This window comes from Amblyomma maculatum, chromosome 2 (genome assembly GCF_055883805.1).
Source record: "Amblyomma maculatum isolate TAMU_Amacu chromosome 2, ASM5588380v1, whole genome shotgun sequence".
Classification (NCBI taxonomy): Eukaryota; Metazoa; Arthropoda; class Arachnida; order Ixodida; family Ixodidae; genus Amblyomma; species Amblyomma maculatum.
Window position 1 is genome coordinate 199,044,505 of NC_139345.1, and position 9,691 is coordinate 199,054,195.

The following is a 9,691-nucleotide window of genomic DNA, read 5'->3' on the forward strand; positions in this document are numbered from 1 at the left end:
AGAGATGTAGCCAACAGCTAGCAAACATGGGCTTTCGCTGGTTCCGAAAAACCAACGCTGGACGGCTAAATACAGACATGTATTTCTCGCCAAATTCAACCTCTACTTCAAGCTAATGTGAAATTGAATTCGATGTCAGATATCTGTTGTTGTTTTTCTTGAGGAAGGCACAAACTTAAAAAAGATGACATGACAATCAATAAACACTGGAGATACGTGCTACAAAAGACTTCGATACGATGTGCACGACAAAAGAAACATAAACATAGATACCAGGAAAATAGAATATATTTGCGAAATTAAAGGCAAAATAAAAATTCGTGACATTCTGTTCGGGAACGCATATTTATTAGACAAAATACTCTAGTGCACATGCACATGCAACCTTAAATGAAGCAGTCAACGCTGGCACACCACGGGACCTTCTCACTCAAGACTCGAAAGAGAACAATGCAAAAGGTTTAAGCCTGAAGCTCGCGCAGAGGAGACATATTCTAGCGAAGTATTTAGCAGCAAGAAAAAAAAAAAGAAACAGGCAGCAATATGAAATTTGAACTCAGAAATCAGGGCGAACAAAAAAGCTTGAAATGCAGCAAAGCGTATAATGTGAATCCTTCGCACGCTTATACGTGTCACAGCTAAAATGCCTTCAACCCGACAATTCATTCTAATGAACTCTTGAAGCCCTGCGCTGAATTCTTTGGCGGGACAACGCTTCGAACATCCTCTCTGGTTCTTATTTGGAGAAATTTGTTGCTAATGGCGACTGAGACGGGCTCAGATAGACCACGGTAACTGGATGCCCCCGGCACCGACTGGCTTTGGAGCGAATGCTGGTACGGGTGCGGACGCCGACTTTGCGATGGGCACGACGATTGGGTTGGCGTTGAAGACGGCGTCTCCCGTCTGTCCGGGCGCTGTGCCAGGCTCGTTGGTGTCAACCGTGGCGCGGTAGCCATTAAAGTCGGCCACGTATTCGACGCGTCGGAAGAGGCCCTGTGCGTCCTTGTAGCCGTACGAACCCTTCTTGGCGTTGCTAGCGTCTCCCTGTTCCTTGTGAAATAGCTGGGTTCCGAACTCGTCCACGTTTTCGAAACCGAAGCTGTAGGGCTGCGGCGGCTGAAAAATAGTAGTTAGAGAAAATGAAAGAGTGGCTATTTAAAGCACTTAGGAAGCTTGCCACCTGAAGAACGTTCGCGTATATATTTACTGCAAGAGGCAGCAGTGCTAGCGAAGCATACGAGCATATATGCATCCGTTAGCCCACTCATCAATAATGTGTTTCGGTGTCACCGGTGGAACTGCTAGCCGTTAATAGACGACATCGAATACGAAGTATAAGGAATGCATGTTACAGGTGCCTGCCCGCCTTACGTTAGATGTGTTCTCTTTTTCTAAAGGCTGTGTAATGCAGCTACATGACAGTCTTAAATCAAGCGTTTTGGAACTTTGAACCTTTTGAATTGCATTCACAGTCTCTTCAACCTGTCTGTCTCACAGTGAAGCAATACATTTTTAACAAAATAAGCGATGCCTCGCCTCTCGTTAACTTCTTTTCTTTTTAATTCACATAACGCCCATGACATCGTGCCAGCCCAGACATACGATCACTGCCTGAGAGAATTTAGGATGATGCAAATAAAGCATAATATATTATACGTTCAGCATTTCAGCCGCTGTATACTCGTGTAAGTACAGTCTGCTGTTATTCACATGGACTGTAATAAGGATGCAGTACATGTATATCTCTCTCGGCTTGTCAACATTTCTAGCAGCGAAATTAACTGGGTCGCAACTTACATCAACGGGATCTTGGGCCCAAGCACATGTGATGAGGGAGAGTGCTAGGAACTGAAAAAGACAGAAACCACAATTTGGAAATCGAAATGGATGAATAAAAATAACAGTTTACTGCTACAAAAGCGTGTGTGAAAAATATGTGGCCTTAGGCCTGCCGTTATCTTCAGCAGCGTTCCGCATCGAGTGAAATGGTGTCTGAAACTTCCCACAGCTCTCTTCCGCTGGATGGTGACTATAATTTGCAGGAATCATAAAATTAGAATTTGCACCTCCATTCACGTAATATCTTCCTGCCGGTGATCAAACAAGTGTGGGAACGGCAAAAATTTCATCAAATGAATTCGAACTTGGCGAATTCCAGAACTCGAAGAGTATTGCGCTGCGTGCACTTCCGTGCACATTCCTAAACGGGCTGCCCTTTGAAGGAGGTGCCATCTATGATGCTATTTTGAATGAGAGCGAACTGTCGGCCAATTTCACACTGAGCCTGTTAAGTGACGGTGGGTGAAGCCTCAGTAAATTGAGGCTTCGAGCTAGGCAAAGGCACGGGAAGAGGTTCTTGAAATATATTTTGTCAAACACCGCAGACACGTGATAATATGACGCTTCAACCCACCCCGGTGGCTCAATGGTTCGATCACTCAATTTCTAAGCCAATTTCTAACCATATGGAATGAAACCGCCCACGCCCGCCGCGTTTAGACACGCAGAACGAACTCCGCCCGAGTGCTTTGCGATGTCAGTGCACGTTAATGATTCCAGGGTGATCGAAAGTTCTTCGCAGCCTTCCACTAGGGCACCTATTTCACTCCACTTTTACTGCGACACCCCTCCCGTACCTAACTATTGTTTTTCAGGTGTTCGCTGAGACGTGAGACGATTACTATGAACTAATATGACGGTTACTTTCCTGAAAATATTTTTTTGTTTTTTTACCGCGTTTAACTATGAGAAAGTCATGAGCTCCGCAGGAATTAGGTGAAAACAACAAATTATCAGCGCGTAGCTAGCTGTCTGTCTCTGACATATATATTCTGATACAAAGGAAAGCTGGCGGGGCGTTATCCATTGATCCTTAGATACGCAGACGCTGTGGGTTGCGTACGAACAGTTGAACATTGAAGAAAAGCGTATACTGAAAGGCAGCGTCCCATAGCCGATGGCATAGATATTGTCAATACAAAAGATTGTACAAAAAAGGAATAAAACGGTAATGCAATTTTAAAAAGAAAGATCATCAAGCGCACATAAGGCCATTATTTTTGTACTAACAGGATCGTCATTGACGCAATGATTCCTGTTAAGTCATACAGGCAGGTCTAAAGAAACAGTTCAGTTGCAGAACAATTTACCTAGAAATTTACTTTCCTTAAAATCATTTTCCATGAAAACTGTAAATGGGAACTTACTCTCCAGGCAGGCTTCTCTAATAGCTAATAGCCGCGAGATTTTATGTGAACATTAATTTTCTACTTTCGGATAATGCAGTCCGCACATAAATGTAAATGCGAATTTGCTTTTAGGTCACACATATCACGGTGGACGCCTGAACCATTAATAATAGAAGAAAATACGTTTGCTTACATAACGAGTCCCTTAAGCCTGACTGTTGTAAACGGAATGCACCTAAATGGCCATGGAAATAGTTAATGTCCCAAGCATAATCGAGAGTTCTAATATTATGCTTAGGCAACGCCGGTTATGCATGGGTACGACCTTTGATGGAAGTTGAAGGAAGCAGCTTCAAGGAACAAGGTGCACTGCCCGGAAAGGAGCGATACCCCGAAAGCCAAATGCAGCGTGAGACAGCTTCGGCGGTATTCTATTGGCGCCCCCTTTTAGGAGTGCGCTCACCTTAGCGAGCATTCCGGCGGTTGCAGCGTAGGTGGACTTAGTTCCCGTCGACATCTCTGTAGCGCGGTACCGGTTCTCCGTGCCTTCCGAACGCTGTGCAATGCGGTGCGATGTGTGCGTCGCAGCAGTTTTGTGGTCGGTGCTTTTATACGGCCGGCGCTTCTTCTAGCGTCCGTCGTCCCACTTTGAGCGGCGCGTTACGCTTTACTTTCTTTTCGTCTCGTTGCCATTCTTCTCCGCTCCTTTCCGAGAGTAGCGAAAGCGCCGTCTGCTGCTCTGCTGTCTTTTTTCGCCCTCTCCCGTTTCTCTGCAGTGCCGCTTTTTCTAGTTTTCAATTTGCATTCTTCCGGGCCGGAAAGCGAGAACGCCCAGCGCGCGCACAATGCCGAGATGTGCTCCGGAATGAAGAGCAACACTTCGACTCACAAAAAAGATGTGGGTTTGCGCCGTCTTTGCGGCGAGAGTAGCGAGAGGTCGCATGACGAGGGCACGGAGCTATGCGACGCCTTTAGCTGCGGAATGACGGGGCTGTCAGAAAAGGCGTTCTTTTGCGGTTTGAGAGCGATGCGGCTCAACTTGACGGTTCGCTCGGTGGAAGGCTCGAGTTCCTTTCGTGAACCCGAAGCTATAAAATCGAAATCGGCGAAGGTTCAAAGGCAGCGAATAAACTTTACCACATGAATGGGCCACTATTACTTTGTTACCGCGGGCTACTCTCGTTCTGTTACTGTATACTTTGTGGCATGGGCAGAGGCTCTTTATTTTTCTTTCCTTTTGCATGCCTCAGCATAATATATGTACAACCAATGCTCGTGCTAATATCCACAGTACGCAAGTCATTGTTGCCTTTGCCGACCGGGAACGTGGTAACGTGATCGGAGCATCCCAGGGACCTTCTCAATATCTCGGTAAAGCGCTGCGACTATTTACGAAAAAACTGCCCTATCTGGTCATTTCACGACGCCCTCTGAAATTTCGATGCATTTGCCTTCGTCTGACAATCCTGTTAACACTGCCACAAACCAAAATGGACCATTTCGTATTTTGCAGTACATGGGCCTGCACTACAAGTGCACGGCTTTCATTGAAGTAGTTGGGATAACAACTCTGCGTTGTTCATTTATTTGTGATTCCAATTTTACCTACTCCAGCTTCCATGGAGCTCTAGAGCGAGGAGATAAAAATATTGAATATTTTATATCAGCATTAACAGGGGCGAGATGAACGCAAACACAGCTGACTATTGACTGTTTTTTATAGCCCTGAACCAGTAACTAGGTCTTGTATAAGCTAGTTCAGGGCAATAAAACACAGTCGTTAGTCAGCGCTTGTTTTTGCGTTTTTCTCGTCTCGTCCCAGTTACTGCTGCGCTGGTATTTCCAGTATGCAAATTCAACGAGCCGCTCACTGTGTTTTAAGCAGAACAAAATGCTCCAACAAATACCAAAATAAGTATCCTGTTTGTGTTTTTTATATGCCTTTTTTTCTGACCTGTGAAACTCTTGTGCCACAACCGTATCTGCATGTATACCGATTAGTAAGATGGCAGAACCAGTGTCAAGCCATTGGCACGGCTTTTGTTTTTTTCTATCTCTTACTCTGAAAAAGGAAATAAAGGGCTGAACTGAATATGAGGAGCGCTTTGTAAGCACAAGACCACAAGCACATCAGGTGAAAATCAGAGAAATTAATAATTTTCTATAAAATCTTTCTTCCACAACACACCACTAGCACGGCCAGTAAGAGAGCTTGAGAGGAAGAAAGAGGAAGGAGACAATATTATTTTTTTCAAAAGCAGGTAACAGAACAGAAAGGTGAATTGTTTAGTTTGTGATTTAACAGTCGGGGTTTACAACTGTTTGAATACTAGCCGAGTGCCAATAATCAGTGATTTGGTAACTACCGAAACATTTTTCTGTTTTCTAAAGCTGTGCATGTCTAGCATAAAACAAGGAAAAATCCTTTTGATTCCCGGAACCTACTCTTAATCTTCGTGCCTACTCATTGTGAAAGCGAATCAACCCTGGACCTGATCATGCCAATGAAGACGCCTCAGAACTACTAAAGCAGTTGGTCACAACACTTACTCAGTTAACGGCCGGATTATAGCCCTCAGAACACAGCAAGAAAATTTGGAAAAAAAACAATATCTGACTTGAGTACGCGCTTTGCTGATTTCGAAAAACCAACTGAGCGAATTGATCACATGTAACGCGCTATTCAAGACCTAAAATCAAAACTGGTTCATATGGTAGATTACAGTAGGCGTTCCAACTTGGTCGGTTTCGGAGTAAGTGAGGAGCCAAATGAGACAGGATCTGACCTAAAACAAAAAGATCCTGACTGAAATCTTCTCTGAAACGCTTGATGTCCATTGCTCTTCTATGGGAAGAATTCATCGTTTAGGAAATAGCAGTGGCAATAGGCCTGTAGTAAGGTTTTCAAGGCTCTAACAAAAAACAGGCAGTACTTAAAAACGCATACAAGCTCAAAGGAAAGAATGTGTCTATTCAAAACGACTTTTTGAAAGAAACCCTCAGGAAACGAAAACTTTTATGGGAGAGTGCCAAAGCAGAAAGGGACAAGAAAATTAAAGTTAAATTAGTCAGTGATAAGTTGGTCGTGGCGGGCCAAATATTTTCACGGGATGACATCACAAGGGTGAAACTGCCATCGCAACGTACACGACTGAATGACTGACACAGTGAGCAGATTAAAAAAAGGAATTCAGACTTATAAACATAAATGCGCGGATCATTGTCAATAAAAGCGAAAAGCTTGAATCTATTCTTCTTGGTTACAATCCGCATGCTGTTGTCATCACGGAGACTTGGCTACGCGAGGAAATAAAAAATAAAGACATTTTCTCCCCATCTCATCAGGTATTTCGCCTTGACAGATTATCAAGAGGTGGGGGAGTGGCGGTCCTTGTAAAAACAATATTCAGACGTCTTTAACTCGACAAATCGATGATCACGAAAGCATCTCGCTTAAGCTACTTTTTCGGGGCTGTTCCATCCTTCTATTCGCGGTTTACTGTGCTCCAGGTTCTCCTCCTCAGTTTTACGCGATTTGTCGGAACATATGCTATCCTTCAAACGAAATAACGTATTAACTTACCCGGTAATAATTGGGATCTAGCTTCTGCTGTCTCACTACACTGGGCACATTCTGGCCATTTGTTTGATGTCATGCTGTGTAACAATTTAAAACAAATAGTAGGACAAGCTACACGTATTCATGGTTCATCTAATTCCGTTCTTGACTGATTTTTGTGAATGAGAGCGTACTAGATTATTTAGATTTGTGTCTTAGCAGCTTTGAAGGAAGTCACCCGGTTGTTCTGTGGTCTAAATTTAAACACATGACCACAAATTGTATCAATCAATTTATTCCATCAAGAATAAAAGAACTGGCAAATCTAATCCCTGGATTACGCTAGATATCTTGCATCAAAAAAGAAGACTCAAACGCTTAAGAAGAGCACGTGCTCCCCGCAGCACCATCGAAATGAAGCAGCTTTCTTTGACTAAAGCAGTAGCGGCTGCTAAGCTTCATTACTTTCAGACTATTTTGCCGAAGCTTATACATAATGCCCTTCAGAAATTCTGGAATTTTCTCAGCAATCCCTACCTTCGATGAGGCACGAGGGGGTGCTGCTCAGCAAAAGGTTGCTGAAAAGTTTAATTCACATTTTCACAGCGTGTTTTCCACACCTGCTGATAATTTTATAACTCCTGTTTCTTGTTCACAGCCCATACATGATCTTGTGTCTCAACCTGGTGTGTTTGTAATGTTGTTGAATCTTAAACAAAAGCAATTCCTGGCCCTGATAATTTACCTAATTCATTCTTACATCGTTATGCTGAAATGATTTCTCACGTTCTTACGATCATTTTTCGACTTTCTCTCTTGGCTTCAACTCTGCCTTCCGACTGAAGGGTGGCCCGTGTAGTACCCATACATAAGAAAGGTAATGCCGCATTGTTTAATAATTATCGCCCCATATCATTGACCTCATCATGCTGCGAACTTCTTGAACATATTACAGCTAATTACATAAAAACATTTCTTGACGACAACAACATATTAAGGCCATTTATAGCATAGATTTCGGAAAGTCGTTTCCACAGTCACCCAGCTCACATCTGTCGTTCACAAATTTGCTCAGGCTCTTGAGCCTACCGGCCAAGTAGAGGTCACATTTTTATATTTTAAGAAAGCCTTTGATTTAGTACTGCACAGTAAACTTATCCATAAACTAGAAACCATTGGTTTCTCTTTATTTATTATTAACTGGGTTTCACCTTATTTATCCGACCAATTTCAATATGTCAGTATTGATGATCACTGTTCCAGCCAACTTCCAGTAACCTTCGGTGTCCCGCAGGGCAGTGTCCTTGGGCCACTACTCTTTCTTATCTATAATAATGATATTCAGTTCAGTTCAGTTCAGTCGTTCACTCGTGTCCGACTCTTCGTGACTATATGGACCATGTCACGCCACGAATTTCCTGTCTTTCACTATCTTTCTAACATCATATAACTTCATCTGCAGCGCCCCGAGGATGCCATCTAACCATTGCGTTCGCTGCCTACCCCTTCTCCGGCGACCCTCAACCTTTCCCAACATCAAACCTTTCTCCAGGAACTCCTCTCTTCTCATCAGATGACCAAAGTAGCTGAGCTTTAACTTTAGAATTTAACCCTCCAATGAGTAGTCAGGGTTTATAGTCGACAATACTGACTGATTTGGTCTTCTGGCAGTCCAAGGAACTCTCAAAAGTCTCCGCCAGCACCATAATTCAAACGCGTCAATTCTTCGGCAGTCAGCCTTCTTCAGAGTCCAACTCTCGCATTCATACATCACAACTGGAAAGACCATATCACGAGTTATACGGATCTTGGTTGGCAGACTAATGTCTCTGCTCTTTACTAGGCGGTCAAGGCTAACCATGGCTCTCTTTCCCAGAAGCAGGCGTCTCCTAATTTCATGGCTGCAGTCTCCTTGCGGGGTAATCTCGGGGCCCAAGAAGAGAAAATCTGTCACTGCTTCCACTTCTCCCTTGATGCTGCAGGGACAGGGATATTACCGACCTCATTAATCACCCCGTTCAAACTAGATTGTTTGCCGATTATTGTGTTCTGTATAATGAAATTAATGTTCCAGGCGACCAGATTTTACTTAATTCTAACTTATATAGTATTAGCGAATGGTGTAATAAATGGGGAATGGAATTAAATGCTAACAAGACAGTATTTATGCGGATTACGAACAAAAAGAACCACCATTCTTTTTCTTACAGTCTTCCCACCCGGAACCTCTCAGAAGTCGAAGCTTACTCGGTGTACCACTAACGAATAACCTTAGCTGAAACAACCATATTGACACAATATGCTCGTCTTCCTTCTGTAAGCTTTGTTTTCTTAGACATTAGTTAAAACAAGCTCCTTCCGACGTCAAACAGCTAGCATATAACACCATGATTAGACCTAAACTTGAGTACGCGTGCACTGTTTGGGATCCACACACAAACAAAAACATTAATGTTCTCGAAACAATTCAGCGCATGGCTGTTCGTTTTATATTTTCTATATATCGCAGCACTGACTCACCATCTACCCTAATGCTTAAACATAACATAGAGTCCCTTGAATCTCGGCACAGAATACAAAGGCTAAAACTCCTCTTTCTACTAAAAAATAATAAATTATCAATAGCTCCTGATTTGTACCTTAAACCGGCATCGTCTAGGGCAACAAGACATACGCAGACAGAATCACTAACACCTCACTTTGCCAGGACTAACATCTTCAAATTTTCTTTTTTCCAGCACGCCATAACCAAATTTAATAACCTGCCAATATCATCACTTTAGGACTTTGATTCTTTAGAACAGGCCGTGCATTGTTTTACGGTTTTTCTACATCTTGCTTGTACTTGTGTATATTTTATCTTCATGTTTTTGCACCTTATGCTTTTGTGTTTTCTTTTAGAATTGTTGCCCCTCTTCCCTGGACCCTTCACTGGGTCTGC

At 43.1% G+C, this 9,691-nt stretch overlaps 1 pseudogene; it reads right to left on the reverse strand.

Moving 5' to 3' along the window:
- Nucleotides 1–367: 367 nt before the first annotated feature.
- Nucleotides 368–3,708, reverse strand: LOC146200901 (cuticle protein 10.9 pseudogene; annotated as a pseudogene).
- Between the last annotated feature and the right edge of the window lie 5,983 nt (nucleotides 3,709–9,691).